This window comes from Euprymna scolopes, chromosome 20 (genome assembly GCF_053919585.1).
Source record: "Euprymna scolopes isolate OS-2025 chromosome 20, ASM5391958v1, whole genome shotgun sequence".
Classification (NCBI taxonomy): domain Eukaryota; kingdom Metazoa; phylum Mollusca; class Cephalopoda; order Sepiida; family Sepiolidae; genus Euprymna; species Euprymna scolopes.
Genome location: NC_136501.1, coordinates 13,749,601 through 13,766,422, shown reverse-complemented (window position 1 = coordinate 13,766,422; position 16,822 = coordinate 13,749,601). Strand labels below are relative to the sequence as shown.

Genomic DNA, 16,822 nt, shown 5'->3' with positions numbered 1-16,822 from the left:
TCCACCGAAAGAGAACAAGAAATGGAAGTGCAGCATCTGAAGAACAAATGGTATTTATTTGCTCCCCCACCGAGCAAATTAGGCACAAGGCCGATTTTTAAAGTGAGGAGTGAAGGGGAAATGGGGACCAACTCCCCGGGGAGTAGGGGAGCTGGATAGTGACAATTGGTATGAAGAGTTGCCCCTACATTGACCAAGGTCTTATATGTGGGGTTTCCCCCACATATGGTCTTTGCTTGCAGTATCTGCCGGAACAGATACTACACTTTGATCTTGACCAAAAGGAGTATTGTAGTAATCATTAGTATTGGAGATTTGATAAAGTGTCTTACTTAAGAGGGCGGTTTATCAGGAATTTGTTTATGTTGGACTTGAAGACATCCAAGTTGTAGTCAGGTGGGAAACAGGCAAACGGAAGAGAGTTCCACAGTCGTGCACTTCTGAGAAAGAAGCTCTGCTCATGGAATCTACGCTTGGATTTAGGCATAGATAAAGAGTGGGGAAAATTATTGACAGTAGTTTCAGCCGGACGGGTGTTTCTCCGTGTCCGTGTCTTCCTTGGTGACCTGTCTGGGTCACAACACATAACAACGCATCCGAATGTTTATTATTATCGGAAAGTCTTATATATAAAAGGCTATATGTCTGTCTGTCTGTTTGCCTGTCTCCATATTTTCAAACTCTAAAACTAAAAGTCGCAGAGCGGCACTAGGGGCCTCAAATGATTGGATTTTTTTATGGGCCATATTTTGTGGGTCTTAAGCTGATTAAAATTGTTTTTAAGGAGTCAAAAAAAAAAAAAACCCTTGAACATTTTGTACATTCATCTTAGTTTATTTTTAATTTTTAATTTTTAATCAGTTCATAGCTGTCACGTTGGTACAGTGGTAACGTCACTAGCTTTGAATGCTACAGTTTTGCTTTCGGTTTCGATTCTTGCTGATGGCACCAAAATATTTTTTTTTTTTTTTTTACTTTTGAAATCCCGATTCTATAACAGTATATACGAAATCTAGATAAATTAAAATATCATATTAAAGCGTAAAAACCGAGCCCCCCCCCTTGTAAACAATATATAAAATAAAATATGGCAATAAAAGTTTCATATAACTTTATTATATCATCAGATCCAATAAGAAAAGAATAAGAGAGCAAAACTTATTTAGGCCATAGCATTTCGAAGCTAAATGCTTCTCATCAAAATAAGAGAATGGACAGCAGTATACGAAATGTAAAATATAAATAAAAGCTGGCTTAACTTAAGTTCAAGTGTAATGTAAACAGACATCTTGCTGCTCAACTCCCTACATAGTATCCCTGCAACTTATATCCATGATAGTAGCCCCCTACATCAAAGTTGACATTGTGTCTTATTTGGGATGAAAAAGTAATAGAAAAGACCACCCCTCTTCACTGTTAGGGGTCTCTAAATGCCAGAAAGCTTTCTACTTTGATAGTTTCTTCCCTCGAGCAGCTAGAATTTGGAATCCCTTTACTGCTACTTGCTTCCTTGACTGTGCTGATATGCGGAGTTTAGTTGTTGTTTTTTTTGTTTTGTTTTGTTTTGTTTTTTTTACTCAAGTTCACCTTTAACAAGGCATATCACCACTTGGACGTAAGGAGCTACTATTTTGGAACCATGCCTAAGAAAGATTAACAAGATGTTTGTTTACGTTACATTTAAACTTTTGCATATCAGTACAGTCAGAGAAGCAGGTAGAAGGAAGGGAATTCCAAAGTCTAGCTATTCGAGAGAAGAAACTATTAGAGTAGAAAGCTTTCTGGCATTTAGGGACCTCAATAGTGAAGGGGTGAGATTTTGTTGCTAAGCGGGTTTGTTGGAGATGTGTACGTTAAGAGGGCACAAGTGTAACGAGGTTATCAGTGCACACTCCATTAAAATAACATAAACCAACATCTTTTTTATCTTTCCTAGGCATGGCCCCAAATATTAGCCCCTTACGTCCAAATGGCGATATATCTTGTTAGGGGTGAATGTGAGTAAAAAAAAAAAAATAATAATAATAAACGAACGATTTGTAAAACATTTTATTTTCTCTTTTTATCGTTTCAACTTCAACATCAGTAAGTAATAACTCCATCACAGTTTCTTTTAACAAACAAAAAATTATGAACCACTGCAAAAAAAAAAAAAAAGAAAAAGAAAAAGAAAAATCTTGAAAAATCTTCAGAATCTTGGCGTTAAAATGTTGGTTTTAATTTTAGATAACCATAACTATAAAACAATCGCAATTTCAAGGTATGACTTTCGTTGTCAGATTAATACGATGATTTAACTCGCTACTATTAGAGAACCTTTCTGGGGCCTATCCAGGGTAGATTGTTTTTATTCCGTCAGCCCATGATTGATTCTGACTAATTTCACAATTGCATTTCCTTAAAAATGATGGTACTTCTTCGTTATTATTATGAAATTTGAAAATCAAAGTATTGAACTTCAAATAAAACCAATGATATCTATTTAATTATCATGTCGCAATAATGAACATATCCAAAAATTACGAAAAACGATAGGGTAGAAAACTAATTATTAATAAAAACAGTTTTTGGAATACAATTAGCGAAAATTCTGAGTTCTGCTAAATTAGTATAAGATTTTCTAAGTTTTCAGAATATAATTACCTCCCCTGTTACGATACGAACTCTGTTTTTTTCTTTTTTATTAAAGCTTAATTTTCACTAATGGTCATCGAAAACTGGTTTCATTAGTAATTAATTTTCTACCTCATCGTTTTTTGTAATTTTTAGATATGTTCATCACTGCGACATGACAATTAAGCACATACGATTAGTTTTACTTAAAATTCAATATTTCAGTTTACGAACTTCGCTCTAATAACGAAAAAGCACCAAAATATATGATGTCGGTAATGGTGACGTTTACCCAATTCGAATGACAATAATAGAAAATAGTAGAATGGGTGAGTGGGTTGCGTTGATGCATATCTTTATTTACTCGCCTTTGTACGGCATAATCACGTTGACACACCGGTTCCGGGGGTTCCCGTCAGATCACCGAAGTTAAGCAACGTTGAGCCTGGTTATTACTAAAATGGGTGACCAATTTGGGAATTCCAGGCACCGTATGTAGGAGGACGTCGACACCTCCATGCAAGAGTTGCAAAACCCTAACGTCGTCATCTCCCCTAACGGGGATATACATCCGACTGGGGACCGCTTGTCAATGCCATACTCCCATGAAACTTCCTCCTTTGGAGGAAGCCAGTGAAACTCGAATAGGATTAGTGCCGATCGACACACCTCCCAACGAGGACAGAGTAAGACGTAAGACACAAGACTATTTGGGTTTTTTTTAATGTGGGGAAACCCCACCTCCTAACAGGGGTCTGGATTGGAACAAAAATTAAAATTATCCCAGTTTAGAAAGACGGAGCAAGAGAATAAATTAAGTTTAACATTAGAACAGATACTACACTCTGCTCCTAACCAAAATGTAAAAAGAAAAAAAATGCGTTAATGAATGGTATCAGTAAAGCGATGCAGAAATTGACAAATCGGGAAGCGGAGTGGCTGTTTTCCATAAGCATCTCTGCGATTTGTCAGCGACAATATCGTTGGAACTGCCGGCAGCAGGTTCTATAGAGTTTCGTGCAGTGAAGACACGGTAGAAAAACGAGAAAAGGCTAGATTTTGATTGGAAATAAGCCTACGTTATTTTTTTAGCATCTCCCTCTCCGCCGAAGGAAGTGTCATACAATGCTGCAGCGGAACTAGTAAATAACGCCTAAGTGTGCACACAGCAAAAAATAAAAAAATAAATAAATAAATGAAAAATAATAAATAAAATAAATAAATAATAATAAAAGGGGAAAGATGAAGGAATAAATAAAAACACATGAAATAAGGAAATCATACAAAATTTTTTTTAAAAATAGCGTTCATTCCTGTTATTTTTTAGTCTTCCATTTTTTTATTTTATAAATAATGGCGGGTAAAAAAAAAATATCGGGATAAAGTAGTGTCAGCAGAAACATGGATTAGACTTAGTCAATTGAAACGAGAGGGGCTTTTTCCAGGAAGCTTTTCTAGCAGACGATGATTTATAGCAGAAAAGGTTTTGCTCTCAATAATGGTAAAAAGCGAAAAGAGATTATTTATTTTAAAAGAGAAAGGGGAAAGGGGAAAGGGGAGATTTCCTTTTAAATCTGTAAATTAAAAAAAAAGAAACATTTTTTTCTACTATTTATGCCAAACACATATTTTTTTTTTACAATTACAAACGGTTATTTTTTTAAGAAAAACTAAATTATTTTTATCGGTTTTAGTTTTATCAAAAAACAATTAAAACAATTAAGTAACCGATCCTAAAATGATATCTGCAACACACAAATATAGTCATATATATATATATATATATATATATATATATATATATATATATATATATATATATATATATATATAGTAATTTATAAAAATATATATGCCAATTAAGCTACACTGAATATTCGGCGTTTCATCCACTCTAGGATTCGCCAGGCTTATGCGGGAATTCTGTGGTTGTTTATTGTTTTTATATGGTCCTCTTCTGTTGAGGGTTTTTAGTTAGCCAATCAGCTTTCTAGTATCCACCGCGCCCCTTCCTATCAGCCAATGGGCATGCATTTTATCGAACAAAGGATCTATTTTAAAACTAGTTTAGTGGTTTATATATATATAACACAAAAGTAGTCACATGTATATATATATATATATATATATATATATATATACACATGATATATTATATCATTATATTATATTTAATATATCATCAGATCAAGAAAGTGTTACAGTTAAATTCTTTATATATATATATATATATATATAAATATATGTTTTATTTTTTTATTACCGATTTATCTACTTAGTTACACATGTTTCGGTTACCGAATTGTATTAACGATCCAGTAACTTCATCAGACATTACAGGTTTCTGTAATGTCTGATGAAGTTACTGGGTCGTTAATACGATTCAGTAACCGAAACGTGTGTAACTAAGCAGATAAATCGGTAATAGAAAAATAAAACATATATTTGCTCTGCAATAGTATTGAGCACTTTCTTCAGGTTTTTACTAATTAACATTTATATATATATATATATATATATATATATATATATATATATATATATATAATGTATATTATAGCATATATATATATAATGTATATTATAGCATATATATATATATATATATGATATATATTATATATCATATATATATGCATAGATGTGTGTGTGTGTGTGTGTGTGTGTGTGTGTGTGTGTGTGTGTGTGTGTGTGTGTGTGTGTGTGTGTGTGTGTGTGTGTGTTAGTTATATGCAATTTTTTCTACTTGAGGCAGTATTCATTCAAATACTACCGTGTTTGAATATATGGTTAAGTGGCAGTTTTAGTCATTTAGGACTGCTTTAAAGCTTCACCGCTCACTCATTTTTTTTTTTTTACCCAATTTCAAATAATTAATACAGTTTATAGATCACGTTCTTAGCTATATTGTGAAGAAAATTTTCAATTTTCGTTCAGTAAAACAAAAGTTATAATGGATTTTTTCGTGTTCAAAATCGTAAAATTAAACAAAGAACAAGTGAATTCATTGGAAAAATCATGGATTACAAAAGAAAAATGCGAACATGAAAATAATATGGTTAAGCTTAAACATGGAAAAGTAAAGGACTAGTTGTTAAAACTGGAAAAGTAAAGGACTAGTTGTTAAAACTGGAAAAGAAAAGGACAAAATCTTCTAGTAAAAAATATAATAAATTTATAACTTAAAATATTGCAGCATTAATAATTTTTTAATTCAGTTTATAATATTAACATTATATAATCAATTCTTAATGCTGCAATATTTTAAGTTATAAATTTATTATATTTTTACTAGAATAGATTGTCCTTTTCTTTTCCAGTTTTAACAACTATAGTCCTTTACTTTTCCATGTTTAAGCTTAACCATTTTTCTTTTATAATTACATATGAATAAATAACATAAAGATCTCATTTAGATAGCTCAATAGTTCAATACTAGAGCTATAAATATATTTTTTAAATATACCACGTTAATAGTGATGGACTTACAAGTATTTACTCATTTTCAAAGAAATTTTACTTTTATTTGTCACAACTTTGCGGCGGCATGGTCTCTGAAAGAAATAAACATTATACCGGTTGTGATAGGAGCAACTGACTTAATAAAAAAGAATCTTCAGAAATACCTAGAAACAATTCCTGGAAGACGAAGTTATAAAGAAATACAAATAGCAGCTATAAAGGGAGCAGCATCTATTCTTAAAAGAGCCTTCAGATACAAATTTAAATCATAACAAAATCAAGTGTTAGCTTCAGGAGGGGATTAACCCCTTGCTCTCTTAAAACTTACTGAAGTAAAATAAAAAAAATTGTATGCAACGCTGTGAAGAAAAACATTGTAAAAATAAGTAAACTGTTTTGTCTCTCCTTACTAACGCGCCATCTTTAAAGAAAATATATATATACGCATGTAATTAATTATGATAAAAGAACCAGTTTTTATTGAAAGTATTGTCATCCATTACTTAGAATAATGATTAATTTATGATGTTAGCATTTATTTATTTACGCTATATCATATTTAGATTAAACTGTCTGTCTGTCTGTCCGTGTATTTGCTCTCAGAAACTACATAATCGATCCAGCTGAAATTTTGTATTTACCTTTGTTGTTATAAAGTGCAGCGAACTAAGTATTATAGCATCCGCTCAATGCATAGTTACGGATTAATAGAAATCATTATGATTATTCACCACAATACCACGTTTACTCTAGAAGTTTTCTCCGAAACTATAGGTCCGATCTGGCTAAAATTTGGTATAGATATTTATGATACAGTGCATTGAACTAAGTATTATGGTATCTATTCGATGCACAGCCAGGGATTAATAGGGATTAGTTACCACAATACTATATTTACTATTGAAATTTTATCGGAAACTGCTGGTCCGATCTAGTTGAAATTTTGTATGTATGTTTGTTATGATAAGGTACGGCAAACTAAGTGTTAAGGTGTCCGTTCGATGCACATTAAAGGATTAATATGGATTAGTATTTAATGCAAAAACGAACATAAAATTAACCATATTTAACCATCAATTTGACATAAATCACTCATTCTAAGTCAACGGGCTATAACTTTTGACCGTTTTTAATGGGTAAAAAAGTCTAGTTTCAAATATTTCGTATCAAATCTGAAATATTTTTACTCAGACCGCACTGTCTGCAAAAGCGACCGCAAATTTTACTTTCGTATTACTTTTTGTTTTACTTGGGTGTCACCACTTATCAAGGCCCGAAGGTTACTCAAGGATAAGGGTTTATAAATAGTAGTATAGCAATCGTTAATGGTGTAAATTGGGTATAATTTGATTATTTATGGGGGTGGCGCAACAAGAACTTGTTTACATTGGATTTGAAGGCTACCATGTTGTATTCAACCGGGAAGCAGGCCAGCGGAACAATGTTTCACGGGCAGGTAGTTCTAGGAAAGAAGCTTTGTTCATGGGATATGCGTTTAAATTAAGGTACATATAAAGAGTGGGGGGGGATCGTTTATAGTGGTTGTAGCTAGTCAAGTGTTTTTTTTGTGAGAGTTTGACAAGAGGGAACCATAGATTGGAGTTCAGTCATCAAAATCTGTTCCATTTTATTCAGACACCAAAACAAAAAACACAAAAACAAGCAATCGCATATGTAGAGTTTATCATTGTATACATCTTAACAGGCAAGCTCGGCTGCTCAATCAATTTGTATCACGTGATAGAAACGAGTGGACAGTATCGCTATTATCAGATCATAAATATGACGACGATTCCACATCAGACAAAATGGATTACACAAACAGAAAGAAAAAGAAAAAAAGATTCCAGCAATTCTCTGTTAACCATTCCTTGAAACATTAATTTTATCTTCAGCTTTTTTAATATTTGTTTTTTAATCGAATATCAAGTTTGCCGACATAAGAAAGTTATAACGCGTTTATTACTGAATGATTTTTTTTTTGGGGGGGGGGGGGTGACAGTGGTCAAGTGGTTAACGACACTGGCTGACAATCTGGTGTCCCAAGTTCGAATCACGTGATCCTTTCCATAAGCTTCTGGTGGCTTTTTAGAACGAATTCTGACAAGAATAATATCGGGGAAACCATTGCCAACATCAGAATCTTCAGATTCATACAATATGATTCTGATTAAAGGAATGGAAAATAGGTTATAATATATATATATATATATATATATATATATATATATATAACTACTTCATTTACTCACATAAAATTAATGTACGAAAGTATAGATTTATGCATAAACTTTAAGTATTTACTTCAAAAGTGCTCAATACGTAGGTAGAGCTAGTTAGTAATTTATAAAATATATATGGCGATTAAGCTACACTGAATATTCCACGTTTCATCCACTGTAGGATTCCTCAGGCTTATGCGCATAAGCCTGACGAATCCTACAGTGGATGAAACGCCGAATATTCAGTGTAGCTTAATCGCCATATATATTTTATAAATTAGGATATATATATATATATATATATATATATATATATATATATATATATATATATATATATATATATATATATATATGTATATATTCAGGTTTGAGATGTTCAAAAGTAGGGACTAATGAATAAAACGAGGTTGTTAGATAGTGCTCGATAACAAGAGCAAAATATTTTTTTATTTATTCGAGGATAAACAGTTACGTTTGGTCGCTACAAATAGCCATCTGTTTCAATCAATGAGACCAAAAGAAAATAGTGTGGAATGGTTCAGGGTCGCCTGACGAAGTTTCATTGACTGAAACAGATGGCTGTTTGTAGCAACCAACTGTAACTGTTTACCTTTAAATAAATAATAATGATAATAATAATAATGATAATAATAATAATAATAATGTATGTATATATATATATATATATATATATATATATATATATATTGGCAATTTATAGCTACAAGGAATTGCGGTTTCACTTAATGCCTTAACTAGCAAATTCTAGCATTGCTAAAAATATAATTTGCTGATTTCTTTATCTCCTCTGATGAGAAGAATAATAAGAATAGCATTCTTTGAAACTCCACGGAATAATGACTTTTTAAATTGTTTTTTGGAGTATTCAGTCGAACAATAAATTTTGATTGTAAAGTTCAACTTACAGTTTTAATTTTCTTTCTCTTATAATAAGTTCTACTCTCTATTGCGTATTGAGCTTTTTTAATTCGGTTTGGATTACATTTTCTACATATAAATACTGTTAGTTATATTAGTTTGAATTTTACCATTGCGTATATCAGGTAAACACTACATCCCTTTGTTTTCATTAATTTCTCTTTATATATATATATATATATATATATATATATATATATATATATATATATATATATATATACTTCAGAATAGTTTTTATTTAACAATGAGTTGTTATGGAGACGTGAGATTGTAAAGTTTACAAAATATTCCTGGCAGTAATATTCTATAAGTTATCCCATCTAACACATGGATTTTACCAAGCAAGCTGGATCTAAAAAAACTTTCATATCCTTTTCTGCAAATCCTCCTGCTACAGGACTTCTGATAAATTTATTATTTTGACTTTGACTTTCCATGTCTCACTGACTTTAGCAAATAGGGTGCATACCTTTATAAGTATTTGCTAATATTTTATCTCCTCTGATGAGATAGTAGACATCGAAACCCTATAGATTAAGGAGATTAATTTTTTAAAGTATTCTTTGTCTTGTTTAGAATAATAAAAATTATTTGATATGAAACTCGACCACTTCATTTCATTTCAATGAGAGTTTTTTGAAATTCATTGAATCACAATTTAATATATATATATATATATATATATATATATATATATATATATATATATATATATATATATATATATATATATCGAGGAGTAAGGATTTCTGAACGACTCGTAGTATAATTAACCGTCGAGAAATCCCAAAAAATAAATAGTTTAAACCGAATGAATTAAAATTTAATTTTCTATCGATCTGTATACTTTTAACTTTCTGAAAAAAATTTCAATACTTTTTTTTTTCAAAATTAGGCTTCATTCAAAATTGTCTAAATAATTAACAATTCATATTTATTATGTAAAGTAAAGTTGTTTGTGAGTGTGATTGTGTGTGTGTCCAGCAAAAAAAGTATGAAGCTACAAAACAAACAGCGATATAATTTGTATTTTCTTGATTGGCGTTGCCCTGGATGAATAATATCTGACATTTATTCATTTGTTAAGCTAGGGGTGTCGGTTTTTCAATCATTTTCAGTGTTATCATATAAAGGAGCGGTAAATTATAATGATTATTGTTTTTGTCGATATGTTAAACCAAGAGAGAGGGATGGGCCTAAACAGAGGTAGGTGAGAGGGATGAGTAGAAACGAGAAAGAGAAAAAGATAGAGACAGATTGAGAGGGGTAGAGTAATAGAAGTCTTTTTTTATATAAAGATGTTACAAACATTTTTTATTCATGTTCTTTTTTTTTTTTGTTCACCCCTTACAAAGCATATCGCCACTTGGACATAAGGGGCTACTATTTGGGGCCGTGTCTAGGAAAGATCAACAAGATATTTGTTTATGTTACATTTAAACTTCTGCATATAGGTACAGCCAGGGAAGCAGGCAACAGGAAAGGAATTCCAAAGTCTAGCTGTTTGAGGGAAGAAACTTAGAATAGAAGGCTTTTTGGCATTTAGGGACATCAACAGTGAAGGGGTGAGATTTTATTGCTATGCAGGTTTGTCGGGGATATGTATGTTGAGGGGGCACAAGTGCAACAAGTTCATCAGAACACATTCCATTAAAATATTTGTAAAACAGGCAGAGTGATGCAACATTGTGGCGATGGGACAGGGGTTGGAGCTTAGTTGATAAAGTGGGACCGATTAGATTGATAACTCTTTTTTGACCCTATCTAAAAGGGAGAGACTAGTGGTAGATGCACCAGCCCAGATGTGGCAACAATACTCCATGCATGGGTGAATGGTGGCTTTGTAGAGATACAGGATACTCTCAAGTGTGAGTAGTCTTCTAGCTCAATAGAGGGAACCAATCTTCTTTGCAGCAGCCTTTACAGTGTCCTGTATGTATTTGTTCCAGTTCATATTGCCTGCAAATATTAGGCCGAGAAGTTTGAAGGTAGAATAACCTTTAACCTTTTATATTTTGTTTTCTATGGGCCGGGCAATGGCGAGTGGTCCTGCTAGTTATATATAGTACAATGGTACAATGGGGAAAGAGGTGGCTGGTCACTTTTAATGCATCTAAAACTAAGCTTCTATCTTTACATCATCAACGTTCTGATCCCCATCTAACATCAATTGAAATGAATGGCTCTCGGCTTGGGGAGGCTCTATGTTTTGACAAGCTTCTGGATGTGACCTATACTCCTGATTTGAAATGGAATATGTAGATCAAATCTGTTGCCAAGGTCGTTGGAAAAATGGTGCGATCCTTCTACCACTCCATTAAACATCTCACTGCTGATGCAATTCTCTACCTATATAAAAGTCAGGTACGTCCAAGGATGGAATACTGTTGCCACATCTGGGCAGGAGCTGCTAGAAAGACATTATCCTGTTTTGACAGAGTTCAACATAGACTTTGTAGCCTAGTGGGGGATGCCCTTTTCTCTTCATTGCAACCTCTTTCCCACGGAAGAGACGTTGCGAGCCTGTCTCTGCTTTATCATTATTTTCATGGCAAGTGCTCGTCTGAGCTCCAATCTATGGTGAGGTTGAAGAAATTAATGTTTTTAGCCAATTTTTCGGTATTTGTCGCCTGAAGGGTGGAGCTTCAAAACAATACTGATCTTGTGAAAATCCGTCGTCTCTGTCGAAAGTGTTAGGCAGACATGCAAACATACAAACATACATTTATATATCGGTAGCTCAAATTTTCGACCCAAACCGATTAAAAAGCTTGCCCTATCTCTGAATACCCTTTATGTAAAATTTCAAATGTTTAGACCAGAAATTGTTTGAGTAATTTGGTAGAGACCGCAGAGGTCATATTTTTTTTTTTAACTTTGACCCCTATTATGACCCCTTAACATTTATTGTTTTGGGCTTAAACCAAGTTATTAAGTTAGATCCATATCCAAGGAACCTATATCTAAAATTTCAATTGTTTATACCCAAAATTGTCCGAGAAGTTTGATAGAATTCTCAAAGGTCAAGTCGTTGAACTTTGACCTCTTAACAGCCAAATTTCTGGACGAACACGGATTACAAAGATTATCCCAAATCTCCATACCCTGTATATCAAATTTTGAGTCTGTAGACTGAAAATTAGCAGTGTTATTGTGTGGGGAAATGTACACAGACTGACAAACAGACAGACAGACATACACACACAGACCGACAGACTTTTTCACTTATATATATATATATATATATATATATATATATATATATATATATATATATATATAGAGAGAGAGAGAGAGAGAGAGAGAGAGAGAGAGAGACAGACAGACAGACAGACAGACAGACAGAGACAGACAGACAGACAGACAGACAGAGAGAAAGAGAGAGAGAGAGAGAGAGAGAGAGGGGGGGTAAGAGAACAATTTTGCGCTTTCTAAAAATAATTCCAGGAATTCATTGAGATTATTTAACCAAAACATGGGAAAAATTATATATAAATCCTATAAGAAATACCCGCCCCCCCCCCAAAAAAAAAAGAACTAAAAAAATGTTTTATATAATTGGTCAACATCAGTCTAATATGAAATGAATTCTGTTTTCCGTTTATAAAAAGAAGAATCAAGATTTCAGGTGATCACCTCCAGTTTCTTGATTAGCCAAGTTATTCAATTTAATCCTCTTAATCCGATGTCAAGAAAGAAACAGATAATCTCTTTAATCTTATCTCTGACAACTCCGGGTGGCAATTAATGCGATGTAGTTTTCTGTTTTGATATAATGACTGAGCCAGCCGATCAGAAGGCTCATCTTCAAGTGTCATCAACTCACGCGCAATTTTAGATTCAAAGTTTTCCTTGAATAAGCTTACACATTAAGAATATGCCAATATGGAAACCAACTGAATAAACACAGACAGGCGTGTCCGGCGTTGCTCGGGAGTAAAACAAGTATTGGTCCATTACACGGTGTTATATTTTAAATGCTGTTACGTCACAGCACAACTAAAAGCATTATCTGAAATTTTCGGACTACTGTTTTCATCTTGAGTGTTATTTTCACAACGTAACGGCTGACTTCATTCAGGTGCATTTTTTCGCACTCAGGGGATCTTTCTGCTGCACTCGGGAATCTGCACGAAATTTCGAACACGACCCTTTATTTAATTCACAGGGTTAGTGTTGTGGAGACGCCTACTAATTAACATAGGCGGGTGAGTGAGATATATAAAGGTATCAATCACCAATACCGGGAGAGTTCTGCAACGATCGCCAAATAGGCAAGACGCCTATGTTGCCTCCAGTAAGATATGCAACACGCCACCTGCCGGAATATCTCCAACTGAAGTATATCTGAAGACATTAAATATGTATATAACTTTTCTTCCTAATATATTATTGTATACCTTTACTTTCGTGTTCTTGTTAATTATTTGTGCAGACACAACAGTTAGCTTGCTCTGGTTCTGTCAGCCATAAGTCCTAAGTAATTCGCAATTGTATTTTTCGGACGTCCACACTAACTCGTGGTGCAGTGGTTAAAGTACTTGAAAAAATTCAGTGTGGGCGACCGAAAATACAATTGCGAATTATCACAGTGCTACTTACTCTTTAGGACCATATGTACAGGGGCACTTTGTAGGGAGTGAAATCTCTCTCTCTCTCTCTCTCTCTCTCTCTCTCTCTCATATATATATATATATATATATATATATATATACAGAAAAGTTTATGAGGAGGAATTTACTAATCAAGGAAAAGCAAATTCCAAAACCAAATATAAATATAGTTATTTATATTTTAATCCCAACCAAATGAAAAAGCTCAATACATTCACTGACGATAGTAGAGCTTAGGATAAGTAATAATAAAAATTGTTTTATATATATATATATATTATTTTTTTACATAACCAATAATATGTTGCTACACATTCATGAGCATGTTTCGGCCAGCTAGTTACCAGTAACTAGAGACCTCTTCAGGCGATACAGCTTATACGAAAGCAAAGTTTTCAATGAAAATATAAGGTCTTCATAGGGAATTAATACCAGGAGGTTTTGTGAAATGTTGTTAAAAATAGGAAGAAGGGATAATATTTGGTTGTATGTATAGAAGACAAAGAGGTCTGTGTTGAAATATAGGAATAAAGAGGAAAGGATGAGGGGTTAAGAAAACAGAGATAGAGATAATAAAAGACTTGAAAGATATATATATATATATATATATATATATATATATATTGTTTTTAAAATATGATTATCCACTGACATGCGGTTCGTCATCTACAACTCATCAGAGTGGCTGAATCTAGCGAGATTCGAAATCGGGATCTAGACGACGAAACATGTGTCAGTGGATAATTATATTGTAAAAAACAATATATATGCTGCTCCCCATTTGGGGGTACCAAATTAGTAAAAGGAAAAATTATTCCCAACTCGCATTTAAGTAAAAATGCACTTTCATATAAATAAGTGAATTTATTCAAAACGTATCGCAAAAACAAAAACAAATAAAATTAAATCTATATATATATTATATTTATTGTGTTCTTATTTGTGTTAGCATGGTAAGGTGGTGGATTTGTATTGTAATATTTCAGGAAATATCCTTTCGTCAGATGTGTTTAACTTTCAAACGTGTATATTATGTTTATTGTAAAAGGAGAAAATTCCTCAGAAATTGGAAATGGATTTTATTTGTTTTAAATTATTTTTAAATTATTTAAACTTGATAATATAGGGCTTGTGTCGTTACTTACTGTTATTTATTAATTTATTTTTAATATTTTATCTTTTTTATTTATTTTTTCCTGTATTTATAACTAATACTCATGAATTCTAACAATTCTCGTAATTCTAATAAAAATTATTTAAAAGAATATAAGGAAAGATATTGGGCAGTCAAGTGTAAATCAAGCCTAAAAGAAATGGTTTGAAGTGCCTGCTTGCAAACCATAGTTTCTATTTTAGTAACGACTGACGCAACCGACCAGAAGCCTCATCTTTAGATCCTATCAAGTTTCCAGATGCACAGTTTAGATTAAAAGTTTTCCTCGAATAATACTTAATTCCAACTGCAATCCACCCGAACAGAATACAAAACACTAGCAGACGGGTTTGGCGTTGCCTAGGCGTAAAACCAATTTCCATCTAAAAAAATCCAAAATGCATGCTAAGTTATGCAAAATGGTATCGTTTGTTTTTAATAAAGCAGAATGTTTCTTTAAGTTTATAAAACCTTGAAAAATATTTGGATTTTTCTTTTATTTTTAGGACTTGCGTTCTCATCCTGAATATTATTTTCACAGCGTTTCAGTCGATGTAATTTCCAACCTTCTTCAAGTGTATTTTGCTATCTATATGCAATAACCCGTGGTTTAGTGGATAACCAACTTGTTAAAATCCAGTTGTAAGTTACATTCTTCTTCTGGAGGTTGAAGGTTCAATCCTCCATGTGCCCAACAATAAAAAAAAATATACAATTGCAAATTACTTAGCACTTATACCCAGTCATGGCTGATGGAACGAGAGCATGCTACCCCCATAGATTAAATAATGGATTCCATTCGAAATTCCATGCTGATTACTGAGTTCGACAGAAAGATTCCCAAGGTTGATAAGATACACCTGAAGAAGGCTGGAGGTTACATCGACCGAAACTAACATTCAAGATGAGAATAGCGATCCGACGAATCCAAAAAATGTGAATAATCAATCCTTATCTCACAAATTCATCAACATAAAACTTGAAAAAGATGTCTCATTTGATTTTTTTTATTTAATCCAATTAAAATCATATACAGGATGGAACGATAAAGTTGTCACCCTAGAAAAGACGACATGATTCCATTTCCGTTTGATGAAAACCGGTTTTCTTTTTTTGCTGCAGACCATCTACTAGTTGGCCAGTTGCGTACAAATTCTAAGAGCAATAGGCACTTTCTCTCATGTCTGAAACTGACACAATGTTCAACAAGTCAGATCGGAGATGCACAGCTTTACAACCCATGTTCTGTACAGATCCAAGTTATGACAACAGGACCATTGACAGCACCCTCAAAACGCATCGCTGGATTGCCACGAATAATAGGGACGTGCCTAGAGTGATGAAAATAAAGTTACGGTTTTAGTGTGGTTTCAAGTGAGGGCCACATCATGCCACCTCACATCTTCGAAGTTGCCTTGCAAGTCAACACCAAAGTGTACTTGGATGTGCTGAAGAGTATGGTGATCCCTTGATGCAATCAGGTGGCTGCTGGAAGACCCTGGGTGTGGCAGCAGGACTCAGCACCGGCCCACAAATCCAAAGAGACCCAGGCTTGGTTTCAGAAGGAGTGCTACGACTGTACCCTTCTCTTACTGGCCCCTCTCCTATACCGAACTAAACCCGCCGGACTACTTTGCTTTGTCATATCAAGACGGTGATTGAAGCTGAAAACGACTATATTGAATAGATGTCAGCTCTACTACATAATCAAGTCACCTGAATTGATTTTTTTTTTTTATAAAAATGTCAAAATAAAGCTTTAGTGTTTTCTTTAGGGCGACAACTTTACTGCTCCACTCTGCAAATAAAATAAA

The 16,822-nt window shown here is 33.3% G+C and overlaps 1 protein-coding gene across 1 annotated transcript in view; it reads right to left on the bottom strand.

Moving 5' to 3' along the window:
* The window catches only part of LOC145241332 (uncharacterized), a 402,454-nt gene that overhangs the window by 310,940 nt on the left and 74,692 nt on the right, over positions 1 to 16,822 (bottom strand). The gene's annotated exons all lie outside the window — the stretch shown is intronic.